A 13,354-nucleotide genomic window follows, 5' to 3' on the forward strand; every position below is an offset into this window, starting at 1 on the left:
ATTCATAATATCAGGGTGATCTTACATTCAGTGGGAACAGCAATAATGCCTGCTTAATGATGTATTCATCAGTGCCGTAGGTGTCTTCACACTATTACTATTATATATTGTTTTCAGAAACAGACTTGACTACAAAGAAAATTGTATTGTATCTGCAATAATGGTTTCAAATGTATTTTTCCTCTCTTTTGGTGGAAAAATAAGCACACATAAGTACTGGTAATCTTTCCAGTGCTATCATTTTCACATCCAGATACAGCGCTACCAACTAACCTGGCTTCTGAGGTCTAGAATTATTATCATTGCATTTTAACCATGAAGGAAACCCACCCAATAATTGGCTTTTTTTTTTTTATTTACCTTTGAGGAAAAATCATTTCATATTTCCATTCTTCTCCTCTCCTGCATTTTCTAATAAGACAATGGGGAAATTTTTATAGAGGGGGTGTGTGTGTTTGTGTGTGTATGTGTAAATGAATAAATAATTTTATTACAAAATAATGCAAAATTTCTGTGGCACCAATAACATAAAATACAAATTAATGCTTATTTTACCTGAACAGATTTTGTCAATTTCTAGTGGGGCAAAAAAGGTAAAAATAGTTTATTAAGAGGGAAAGACGAAATTTGGTCATGACTGCTCTTGTCCTCTAAAAACTTAAATGTGTGGTGACCAGGTAAATTGGCAAAAATCTCAAGAGGGCTTTTACCCAGTTCTGTCTCTCGTATGTATGGTTTTATTTTGCACAAAATTTAATAATCAAAAATCCACAAATTCCAAATTATTCTAAATGTGCATTAACAACAACCACAACAACAACAACAACAACAACTCCTTGTTATTACAAGCCCCAGGTTAAACCCTGAACCATGTCAAACCCCAATGCCTTTCATCATGATGGTGACCTTCAGTCAAAAACCTTCCTGCCTTGGATGACAGGAAGAGCCATCGATTGATTATAAATAACATTCAAATTAAATGTACAGTTATGAAAGAGAAGGATCAAAGAAGTGGAAGAATTCCCCCCCCCCCCAAGCTCACTGTCCCAGGATTTCCGGAGGATAAGAATTAAAGCTAACCAAAGGATCTTTTGGAAGCAGGATTGTTTTGCCATGGATGAGGGATTACTGATTGGCTTTTTAACTTCAGCTTTTCCAAATAGTTTTTCAGTTATTTAATTTACTCTACATGGAGTCTATTGATTATTCAAGTTGGCAGTCAATTTTATAGGGCACCCCGCTGTTTCTTTGCTTAATGTAGTCAATGATTGTAATTGCTTGATCAGTGCAGCCCATGAAATAGGTTTTGTGTCTTTTTTACAATGCATTGATGGCTTTATCTGATGCAGCCTTGGCAGGGCCGGGTTTTACAGCACTACCCGGAACTCCCAGAGGTCTCTAGATTAATGGCTATGGCGAGCTGCTGGAGCTGCTGATGCTGCCTCCAGAATGCATTCACACATCTGGCATGCTGCACTTGGCATCGGCGCCAGCTTTGTGTTGTGCAGTTATAGAATCTCTCACCAGTGCCTAGTTAACTGTTTTCACTAAGGGAATGAGATAAAAAGCCATCCAGAGAGCTGTTGGCACCCACTCTCTGTCACTGTAGTCACACATTAAAAAATTTTTTTCAGTCTTTTTTTTTAAGAGGCAAATGATGTATGGAAACAACAAATTACGTGGAATGTTTATGTTTTGAACTCTGTTTGGATTCTCAAAAACATCCCATGGGTGTTCGGATTTCCTGTAAACCAATAAGCAGCCCCCCTCCTTCCCTTCACTACCGCCTTCCCTTGGATGGGAGCATGATAGTGTGAATTGCGTCCAAGTTTTCCATACACGCTGACAGAGGCTTAGATTTCAGGAGAAAGGTGGATAGCAGAACCACAAATGTGAAAATACAGCCTGAACCACCCTCCATAGCTCATTACAATAAAGGCAATTCTCCCGTCCTTCAGTGAATCAGGTGAAATTGCCCAGGCATCATTTGTGCCTGCATGTCAGTGTTTCATATTTGGTACAATCTGAATTGCATTATTAGACATGTAAAATGTAGCTTTAATAAGTAGACCAAAAAAAAGTAATGAAATATGCAGGAGAGTTGCATAAATCCATGGACAATATAATTATATAGTACACACACACACGATCTGCAATGCCCAGGATGACATCCACCAAAAAAAAGGGAAAGTGTGATCGATTTTTTAGACCAGCTGGGCTTGGAGTTGATTTTCTCAGCAGAGTTTGACATCGAAACTGGACAGGTACAGTTTCTTTATTAACAATTTTCTCCCTGAGTAATACACTACAAATGAATAATGCATCTCTGAAAAGGAAAATTCTACTTAGAAAACAGAAAATAATACTTTAAATTCCTAGGTCTACATGGAACTGAAATTTCCATTAGAGTAAGCAACTGTGTAAGAATCCATTATATGTGTAGGCAATACTAATCTGCAGTCCTCATGCAAGAAAAATACTAATATTTTCTGAAAATAGCCATTCTCATCTGTAGATTTTACAGTGATTTTGTGATGTCATTGCTAGGATAATCTCAACTACTAGTTCAGATTTTAATACATTTATAATAGAAGACTCCCCAGCAGATTCCACCTCTCCCTCTTTACTCTCTTGGCCTTCAGACACAGTCTAAATATATTTTATACATTTCATGCATAGCCTTATGTATTACCCAACTTCCCTTATGGAGAATGTTATTATTCAATACGCTGAAGAGAAAGAAGCCAAGTCAGCAATTTAACTAGTTTACTGCCAGTCCAGCCTTTGAAATATGAAGAAATGCCTTTTCTCTTAATTACTGTGGAAAGCATCTTACCTTCACTCTTAATTTCACTTTACTTTGAAATGTTATAAAGATGAAAGTTGTTTTGAAGTGGATATCTGAGTCACTTTTCCACCGCTGTATGCAGTGAAGAGTTCGCATGACTAAAAGCCTGGCTCCCACCACAGGTTACTCAACGTGCACGCACACACACGTATACACACATGTACACACACACACTCATATACAATGAGTGGCGCAGAAAAGAATGACATAATAGCTAAACAGAATACTCAGAGGAACTGAAAGATTCACTAATATGACACTGATGAAAAGCTTTGCTTCAAACTGATTGAAGATAATGCGTGACAGTGGATGAGTAAAGAGCCTGGGTAAACCTGAGGTCTGGGGAGATTATCACTGTCCAGGTGAAAATGGCCACAGCCCACCCTCCACCCTTGCTCCCTCATCACGACAGAAGCTTAGCTAGTCAGACCCTGAGGGAGATCCTGTGTTTTCACTTGGGCCCGTCCTGTGCCAGAACTAGCTTGACTCTGAGTCTCCAATAATTTCTCAGCATGTATTTGAGAGCTGGGTCCCCCTTTCTGAAATTCTTGTCCATCTGTTATTGATTGTAAAGTTCCAGAGGGCAGGGCCTTTGTCATTTTCACCTGCTTTTTATTGTCTCTTTTGGTAGCAAGGTGTTATGCAGATGTGGGCACTTAATAAATACTTCAGCGCAGAGATTTCCTGCCCTAAACAAAGGGAGACTTAGCCCAAGTGAAATGCATGTGGGCTTATTTGTCCACCTGAAAAGGTTGGGGAAGTATTGGAACAAGAGCAGATGTTAAGCAGGATGACAAGTCCCCTCTGTGGTTATCTTCTTCCCAGGGTGCAAACTGTGGAAGGGGCAGGAGCAGTTTTGTTCAAGAGAGGTAGATTCGAATCCCTGCTCTGGCACTTATTTCTGATGGCAAATTATTTCATCTCTCTGAACCAAACTCCCCTTTAAGGTAAAGCATTCACATTGCCCAGTGTTGCAGGGAGGACGAAACAGACATCACAGATAAGCTCCTGGCTCAGGATCTGCCACATAGAACAGGTTCCCTAAATGGTAGTTCCACCAAAATCACGCTTAGGCAAGAATAAAGTCCAATTTCTTGTTCTTCTAATCCTGAACGCCTGGGGTCCTCCTCCCTTTGTGATCTTCTCTATCCCCTGTTTGCTTTGGGTCTTTATTCTATTAATTATTATCATTATTATTATTATTATTATTATTATTATTTTGCTTTTTAGGGCCACACCCGTGACATATGGAGGTTCCCACGCTAGGGCTTGAATCGGAGCTACAGATGCTGTCCTACACCACAGCCACAGCAATGCAGGTTCCGAGCTGCATCTGTGACCCACACCACAGCTCACAGCAATGCCGGATCCTTAACCCAGTGAGCAAGGCCAGGGATTGAACCCGCAGCCTCATGTTTACTAGTCAGATTCATTTCTGCTGTGCCCCAACAGAAACTCTATTCTTTATTTTAACCCCACTTTTACTTTCATGCCTTGGTTATACCAATGAAGATATAATCTAAATGTAATTCAGAACAATAGAACCAATGAAATAGGCAATAGGCAAATATCATCCAATTTGGGAGAACGTTACTGTTTAAACTATGCTACATATATTTTAGAAAATATTACAATTTAATTGATATTATTTTGCTGGCTTGAATGTCTTTGGTTGGGACCCCCCCACTCCCTGAGGTACCAGGCCTTGGACAGAGCTAGGGGTTGAGAGCCTAGGGCACAGCCAGAGCAGGGTGTAATGTCTAAGATGCTCTAACCTGAAGGGCATGAGACATCAAGGTAAGTCTTAATTACATTTTACCACAAAAACCAAAAATTAAAAGCAAGAGGAACCCAAAGCCACATCTAAGGTATAGGAATGAATGCAAATGTATTGGTGTATACAGTAGCAGGAAAGAATTGCAGCAAAGAATCCTGAATATTGAACTCTGAGCCAAACTACAGGTGGCTCTGCTTACATAGCAGGCAACTTCGAGGTTCCCCGAAGGAGGAATTTCCTGTATCCCACACTGGTCAAAGAGGTCCTTCATTGAAGGAACCTGACCGCCTTCACACCTCTTGACAATTCCAGGAGCTGGGATAGACACCATGGTAGTCAGCAAAGTAGTCTATTGTGCCTTCTATCAAGTCTTCTAGTTTCTTACATGCTACAGACTTCCAAAACCACTGCCCATGACAGCAGTTTTCTGAGAAAGCCCACATCCCTCAGTATTTCTCAGGAGGAGACACATCTGTGCACAGAGGACTTGGGGCAAAACTCTTCAGATACTCTGACGTCAATGGTTGTAATACTCCGGATAAAGAAGAACATCAGCTCCATTCTCACAGATCTGTCTGTACCCAGAGGTGAATAGCAAAACATGAATGTTAAAATAAGAACATAGTTTTATATTTAACAGTAAACTGAAGTCACCCATTTTTTTGTGAATCACATTGTTCATGGTATTTCCACTGAGTCAAGGGCATTCCGGTTGCATCAGGAAAGGACAGGTAGTAACAAGGTTACAGAAGACAGGGTGGAGTGGGGCCACTTCCCCAGTCACGATAAGTTACAAAAACTTGGATTGTCATTTTTTTAAATGAGAAAGGGAGGCCACTGCAAGAAAAACACCTTCATAGGACATAAACTTTAAATTATCTGACTAAAACTTTTCTAAAATTGTCTATGCTTTTAACTGCCCAATTTGTCACCATCCCACATCAAACCATACCGACCATTGCCCACAGTCACCACCGATTTCCACCAAAACTAATAGGGACAGAGACTGAAGAATAGCAAAAGGCAGCTTCAAAAGTGAGAAAGGTACCTTTCCCACAGCTCTGAGTCATAGTGTATACACTTCATTTTTTACAGTAAAGGCTATTTAGTAAGAGATCTCCAGAAAGCATGACTTTTGCTCTTTTACTTTAATTCTGGCCCTGATAGGCTACTTTAACTCCTATTCCAACAGAAGGGAGGGAAAAGGATGTAACCCAGCATTAATTGATCACTTAGCATGTCCAGGAGATAATTAAATATGTCTATATTCTTTCACCTATGTGTATGAATATAGATATAGGTATATATTCTCTGACATAAGTTTATTTCAAATCTATGAGATAGACATTATTATATTCACATTACTGATGGGAAGCTGGAACTCAGAGAGGGGCTAAGTGACTTCCCTGAGGTTATACAGGTAGCAAGAGATAGATTCAAAATTTATACCCAGGGGGGCTAACTACAAAGCCATGTCTTTCACCTTTCTTCCTGCTGCCTATATAAGTGGTGAAGGCCTGATTCAAAATGGTGCTAGAGCTTACATCATTTGAAGACTTCCTGAGTTCTGCTATATAACTTCAAAACACGGCTCTGGAGTTCCCGTTGTAGCTCAGCAGTAACAAATCCAACTAGTATCCATGCGGACGTGGGTTTGATCCCTGGCCTCGCTCAGTGGGTTAAAGGATCTGGCGTTCCTGTGAGCCATGGTGAATGTCACAGATGAGACTCGGATCCAGTTTTTGCTGTGGCTGTGGTGTAGGACGGCAGCTACTACTCAGATTTGACTCTAGCCTGGGAACTTCCATATGCCACAGGTGTGGCCCTGAAAAGACAAAAAAAGAAAAGAAAAAAAAAAAAAGAAAGAAAGAAAAAGAGGGTTCTGCTTGCTTTGCCTTCAATACGAACTTGTGGACTCATCCTGAAAGGGTGTGACTCAGTTGTTCTGTTCCATGAATTTCTCCCTCTGTTGTCATGCAGGACTCCCATCTTGGCATGAATGGAGTCTGGTTTGAATATTCCGGACTTTGAATATTTATGAAAAAAATTTTTTTTCAGCCACACCCACAGCATGTGGAAGTTCTCCAGCCAGGGGTGGATTCCAAGTTGCATCTGCAACTTGCCACAGCTACAGCAACATTGCAGTGTCAGGGATCTAACTGGCAATGCGAGAGCCCAGTCGGATCATTAACCCATTGTGCCAGAGTGGTAACTCCTATTTATAAAAAAGTTTTATTAATATTCTATATGCAATTACAGAAGACCTAGTATTCATATATTACTAAGAGAAGAGTTTCATTCGAAACACACTTCAATTTTTTTTTTTTTTTTTTGAGGGGGACACAAACACCAAATCCAGCCTTTATTGCCCATTTCAGTGGCTGAGGAAGAGGGAGGAGACTCAGCCCCACTTAGCTGTCCCCAGACCCAGAGGCAGCTGCAGGGCAGTCTCAGGAAGTCTCCATACTCAGCAGAGGAGCCGAGGGAAAGGGGAGAGGTCTCTGCTGGTGCTCCCCAGAGAGCAGGAAGAGCTGAAGAAGCAGGCTGACCTCAAAAGGTCAAGAGAGAGCCTGTGTACCCAGGATCAGGCAGGAACATCTGAGGTTAGAAAGGCAGCTGGACTGAACAGGTGGGAAAATGCTTGGGGCCCCAGACAGCATTGTTGCAGAGGTGCACCAGGGCCTGCTGGCTCCAGGGACTGAGACCCTCAAGGCGGCACCCCCAGACTGAGAAACTCACAAAGGGACCCTGACATCCCTGCTCTACCCCTGTTCAGCCAAGGTCAGTAGGTCTAGAGAGAGAAGAGAGGACAGGGGCCTGGGTGGGCAGAGGAGGCTGAGGAGGGAGCCTAGGAAGAGCATTGGGGTTGGGGACGGTGTGGGGGCAGGGGGATGGGGTCCTCTAGCTGCTGCTTTGCTGTTCCTGCTGGCGGATGAGGTTGGTGATGGGGCTCGTGATGCCCCCTATCAAGGTCCAGTACTCATCAAAGCTGATGCGCCCATCATGATTGGCATCCAGGTTCTGGATAAGCTTGTCAGCAGCCTTTCGGTTCCCCGTGTCCGTCAGCATATGGTTGAGCTCTTTCTGAAGCATCTTCCGGAAGCTACTCTTGCTGATCTTGTTCTTGACCAGGCTGTGCTTGGACACATATTTGTAGAAGTTTTCCGCCAGGACGACGACCGCCTTCTCCAGCTCCGTGTAGCTGTCTGCCATCTCCCTGCCTCACGCCTCGCGGGGCCTGCCTTCTCGGTCCACCTTCTCTCCTGCAAGGCTCTGGGGCCTGGTCTCTGGCACTGCCAAGCAGCTCCCCACACTCAGCCCAGCCAGGACTCCTCCCCGCGGCTCCACACTTCAATTTTTTAAATTAAAAAAGTTTGTTGTAGGAGTTCCCGTCATGGTGCAGTGGTTAACGAATCCGACTAGGAACCATGAGGTTGCGGTTCGGTCCCTGCCCTTGCTCAGTAGGTTAACGATCCGGCGTTGCTGTGAGCTGTGGTGTAGGTCGCAGACGCAGCTCGGATCCTGCGTTGCTGTGGCTCTGGCATAGACATAGGTATATATTCTAGCTCCGATTCGACCCCTAGCCTGGGAACCTCCATATGCCACAGGAGCGGCCCTAGAAGTGGCAAAAAGACAAAAAAAAAAAAAAAAAGTTTGTTATACATGCACATTATTCATCTGATAGAAAGCACATATATTTAATGTGGATTAAATATTTGAAATTCTTTTCAAAATAATTTGTTGTCCTTAATTCTTGAAAAATGTCTTCTCCCCTCAAATCTAAGAATTCAAAAATTTTAAAAATCAAGATACATTTTTGATTCGAATGCCTTGAAGGTGGCCTCAGCCTTCTGCAGCCTGTGGGCCAGCAGAGCCATGCTGTGTTCTTGTTGGCAATGAGAGGATTTGCTCATACCTTGGTTTTTTTAAAATGCCATGTCCTTTATTCATTTACCCTAATGGCATATTCACCTCAAGGATGGAAACTTAACCTGACTCAGACCCAAACATAGTCTTCATAAAAGAATTATTAAAAATATGTTTATCTATGCAATCTTAACCAATGTTTCCTGAGCAAGAGATCAAGTCAACACCACAGCAGCAATCCAAGCCACTGCAGTGATAGTGCTGGATCCTTCACCTGCTACACCACAAGAGAACTCCAGCAATGACCATTTTAATGCAATAGAATTTTCAAACAAAAATGTCAGTGATTGGGGAAAATTTGTTGAATATCTTGGAAAATGAAAAGGAAAAGTTTGATTTGTCTACACTTGCTTCCTTCAATTAAATATTAGTATTAACTATACATTTCACTTACTATATTTTATCAAGATCAAAAACTATACTTACATGCTTAAACTCATATACTAGTGAGCAGCTCTTGAAAAATGATACCTTTATAGAAAAAAAAATTTTAATCCCAATAACATCTCTTTAAAAAAAAATCACAGTTTTTTTTAATGTTTACTATTCTTTCTGTTTGCCAGTCAATCTTGTTTGTGGTAAATAAGCAAAGATTGGAGTGAATGAGTGAGTAGTAACTAGCTGTAAGTCTATGTGGACATCCCATATATTCTGACTTAAAAGACCTGTGTTGAAAATGAATCATAAGGGGTTGGCTGGACATCAACGATGTTATTAGAAAAACTGTACTCTTATAGTTGGTGTTCTTGTAAATTCTAGCCCCAATAGGATGTGCTCCCCCAGCCTTTTTTTTTTTGTGGTCCTTATTGGGGACTTTTCAATCAGTTTCAATTTCCACGTCCCTCTGCACATCCTGATTCTGGCTGTGTCTTGCAGAGGAAATGCCAAAATTCCATGAGAACAACAATCCCTACAGAATTTTTGGCTACACCAGAAGCAGGAAGAACAGGAAACACTATTTTAAAAAGTCCCGTTTTTCACACTGCTGATGTCTGGAGAGTCAAGATAAGCTTTTGAGCTTACTTCCAAATCTTTGGGTGCCCCTCCAAACATGCTCTAAATGGGGTGTGAAACATAGCTTGCTGGGCGGGAATTGGCCAGCAATCAAGATGAGACAGAATTGGCAGTAGGGCTTTTCTCCCTTAGTTTCCAGGATGATGGAGGTGAAGCTGGAGGTTTCCCATCCTTAATGCCTTATCTAGGAGACAGCTCTGTGAATACTGGCCCCAAATGTTACTTTTCTTTTTTGTAAATATTATACTTTAAGTTGTTGAGTTTTAGTGAGCCAGAGAGCACAAAAATAATCTTTATTCTTGAAATATTTATACATAGAAGCATTACTGCAATAAGAATGCATGATTCCTTGGATTGGATTACAAAGTTGTGACATAATTACTTTATTTTTAGCTCTTAGTGTTCAATGGAAACATGACATTGAAGGGGCTGTTGGGGCAGAAACCAAGTTGTAGAAGAGACTGTGAATGGTTAAGAAACTATTATGGACTTCCTCAAGGTTCTACATCCTTTTGCTTCATCAAATTATCAACTAGTTCCTTAATTTTACCTGTGAATTTAGAAAGATGTAAATCACGGCATGTTTGGAAGGTGTCTGTGATAAAATACTATAGTGAGTTCTCCAAAGATCTTTATTTAATACATGAGTATTTCCAAACCTGTAACTATGTTGTAAATATCCTAAAGCTGTTAAAGATCTAGCTTGTAATATATATGCGTGTATGTGTGTGTGCATGAGGAGGGTGAAATATTTTTCCAAGTTTAGTAAAGAAAAGCATCACATACATAGTTCAGTTTTAAATTTGAAGATTGTCCTTTATGATAGACCACCTTACTTAGCTGTTTTATAACTAATATTCTTTAAGCAAAATGGAGAGAGATCAATGCTCCAGAAATGTACAATTTTGCAAATAATGCTGGCAGTAGTCATTTTACTTTCTCTAAAAATGTACAGGATTTATGGATTTTATTTTCGGTTGTCTAGAAATTCATGGGAATAGAGAAGGCTCAAAATAGTTTTAGATGTTGGACACTGTTGCATGACAATAGTTAAGAACAAAAATTCTTCTGCCTCTGTTACTAGCCAATGCTAAACACAACTGAACTAGCAAGTGGGGTGATTGAATAATTCAATGACGACATTACTAAGAGGAATCCTCACAGATGCCCATGCTTAGAGCTGAAATGAAGGATACTCTTTACCGTGGGCAATGTGACATTGAATGCTGGTTTTAATTTTGTCCTCTTTTTTCTACTCAATCAAAAGGATAGATTTCTTTAGTCTTTCCATAGTATTCCAATCTCTGGGCTTTAATTTGGTCATCAATAATACTTTCTTTTACATTTTCTCTGAACTCTCAAGTTATATTATGATAGATAGATAGATTGAGTGAGAGAGAGATGGAACTAATGATATTGCATCTAAATAAATCAGGAAACTATAAAACCCACAAGATCAGTATTCCTATGGATTTGTTACCATGGTTGAAGAAGATAGTTTCTGTAAGAAAAGGCTTAAATTTTATCTACTTAATACCTTTACAATGAAGTCATTTAGGAACTGTCCAGACTGAGGTAATCTTCATCCATTACTTGAAGAGAGGAAATTTAGAATCCAAGCAAAAACACAAAATTTGCATAAATATTTGATGGTAAAGTCCTGATTTTCAAAAGCAAGGAAATGCTAAAGGGACAGGTTGTTGAAGAGGTTCCCTTCCTGGCAAATGCAGTCATGTCAGCACCATCAGCCTGGTTTACTCAATGGCTCAAATAGTATTCCTCCACTTTATGATTATTAAATGTACCAAAGATATTTCATAAACAGGTTTGTAATCATAGACAAAGCATAAGACGGAGACTAATGAACAAGAATTAATTTCTTACAGGACAAAATGAGTGCATGAGAGGTCCTGCTTCTGCATCTGGACATTAGGATGGCATACTTGGGAAGAAATCTTTACAATCAACTGTAATTTGGAAGACTGTAATTTGAGACAGGGCATACATACAGAAATGCATAAATAATATGGCTTCATAGTTTCTTTTTTTGGGGGGGCACACCTGCAGCATATGGAAGTACCCAGGCTAGGGGTTGAATTGGAGCTTCAGCTGCTGACCTACGGCACAGCCACAGCAATGCCATATCTGAACCACTTTGGTGACCTATACTACAGCTCATGGCAACACCGGATCCTCATCCCACTGAGCAAAGCCAGAGATCAAACCCACATCCTCGTGAACACTAGTCGGGTTTGTTATTGCTGAGCCACAATGGGAACTCATTAGCTTTATAACTTACAGGATGTTTTGTAATCTTTAACATGCTTTCACATGTATCTACCTCAAATGTATGAAAGCGGAAGAGTGAAGTTTATAGAAAATTGAATCAGAGTTGTAATTAACAGAGCTGGGTCTAGAGTCAAATTTTCTAACTCTCATTATTTTCCCATTTCTATTTCACCATAGACCTCATTTGAGAATGACTAAGATAAAAGCATGATTGCAAATTTCTCAAGGGTAACAGAACTGGTATTAGCATAAGCATGGCATATAAATTAAAAAACAGAAATAATTGATTCCTTTTGGTTTCATAGTGGTCTCATTTTAAGGTGAACACACACAAATGCACCCTTGAAGAGTTAAAGATGAGACACTACATATATTCGCTTACCTTGGCATCAATCGCAACATGGCTGGCTTAAAGGCAGTGACACGTGGCAGAGAGAAATCAATAACTAGAAATAGTTAGCTATGCCATGGCTCCAGTTTGAAAGGTCAATCATTTCATTTTTCTTTGGTATTTCATGGACTTTGTCAACCTCAATTAAAGAAAGAAGAAATCAAAGTGGATCTTAAAGCTTAATACATATTTGAGAACACCTTATTAGGTAGCTAGCAGCCTTCCCTCTCTCCTCTTTCCATGCCCTTGTGTCCAATTGTGAAGTACCATGTATATTGCATAAGAAATAATTTGTGTTATTTAGAAAGACCTGTTAGATTTATTTGCTTGGCCTTGTTTAGATTAGACCTGGCAGCATCGGCTGGGTCATTGTGTTTAACTCCTTATACCTATGTGTTTTATAACATTATAATAAAAGGATGAGCACTGCCCATCAGTGGCTGTTCACAATCATTTATCCTTTAATGCGCCTGAAAGAAACAGAGAGAAATGAAAGAAGACGCTTTCTCATTCATGATTCTTTTAAAAACTGTTCCCTTGTCTTCCCCCCTCCCATCCTGATATGGCATGCATGGCTTGTTCTCAGCCTGCTCCCAGACAAGCTAGGGCAGGCCCTGTAATATGATTCAAATTGCAATCTCATGTCTTGCATCCCCCAAACACCTCATCTCTGATGCAACCTGGAACCTTCATTCCAGTCCCCAATTAGACTAATATATCTGCCCAGCTCCGATTGGGGGTGATGGATCGGCTGGGAGGGTGGGGGGAGACAAGGAGATTTTCTCAGCTCCTCTGCATTCCCATAGGCACGCAGCATTTGACAGATTGGGCAGAACTGCCACGAAAGAGTCTGACACAGATGGTGTAATTAGAAAATGCGAAGTGCGAGTGTGAAATTTATCTTTGATCAGCACCTCCTTGCCAGATTGTCATCTATGTTAATATGATGATGGCTTCTTGGAGATGGATAGAAGGAAACAGCAGCCTTGAAGAGGAAAGAGAGACTGTTCACTCCATAGAGAAGATTTTCTGTTTACTTCTGAAATCTAATCAATTTCAACAGGCCAGAATGAAGTTGTACTTATTTAATTCATATGGAAAATGAGCC

At 40.5% G+C, this 13,354-nt stretch overlaps 1 pseudogene across 1 annotated transcript; it reads right to left on the minus strand.

The window, feature by feature from the left end:
• Positions 6,941-7,965, minus strand: LOC100737436 (annotated as a pseudogene). The gene has a single exon (XR_001308141.2). The product of XR_001308141.2 is annotated as a protein S100-A16 pseudogene (transcript).

Source organism: Sus scrofa, chromosome 4 (genome assembly GCF_000003025.6).
Source record: "Sus scrofa isolate TJ Tabasco breed Duroc chromosome 4, Sscrofa11.1, whole genome shotgun sequence".
In the NCBI taxonomy this organism is placed as follows: domain Eukaryota; kingdom Metazoa; phylum Chordata; class Mammalia; order Artiodactyla; family Suidae; genus Sus; species Sus scrofa.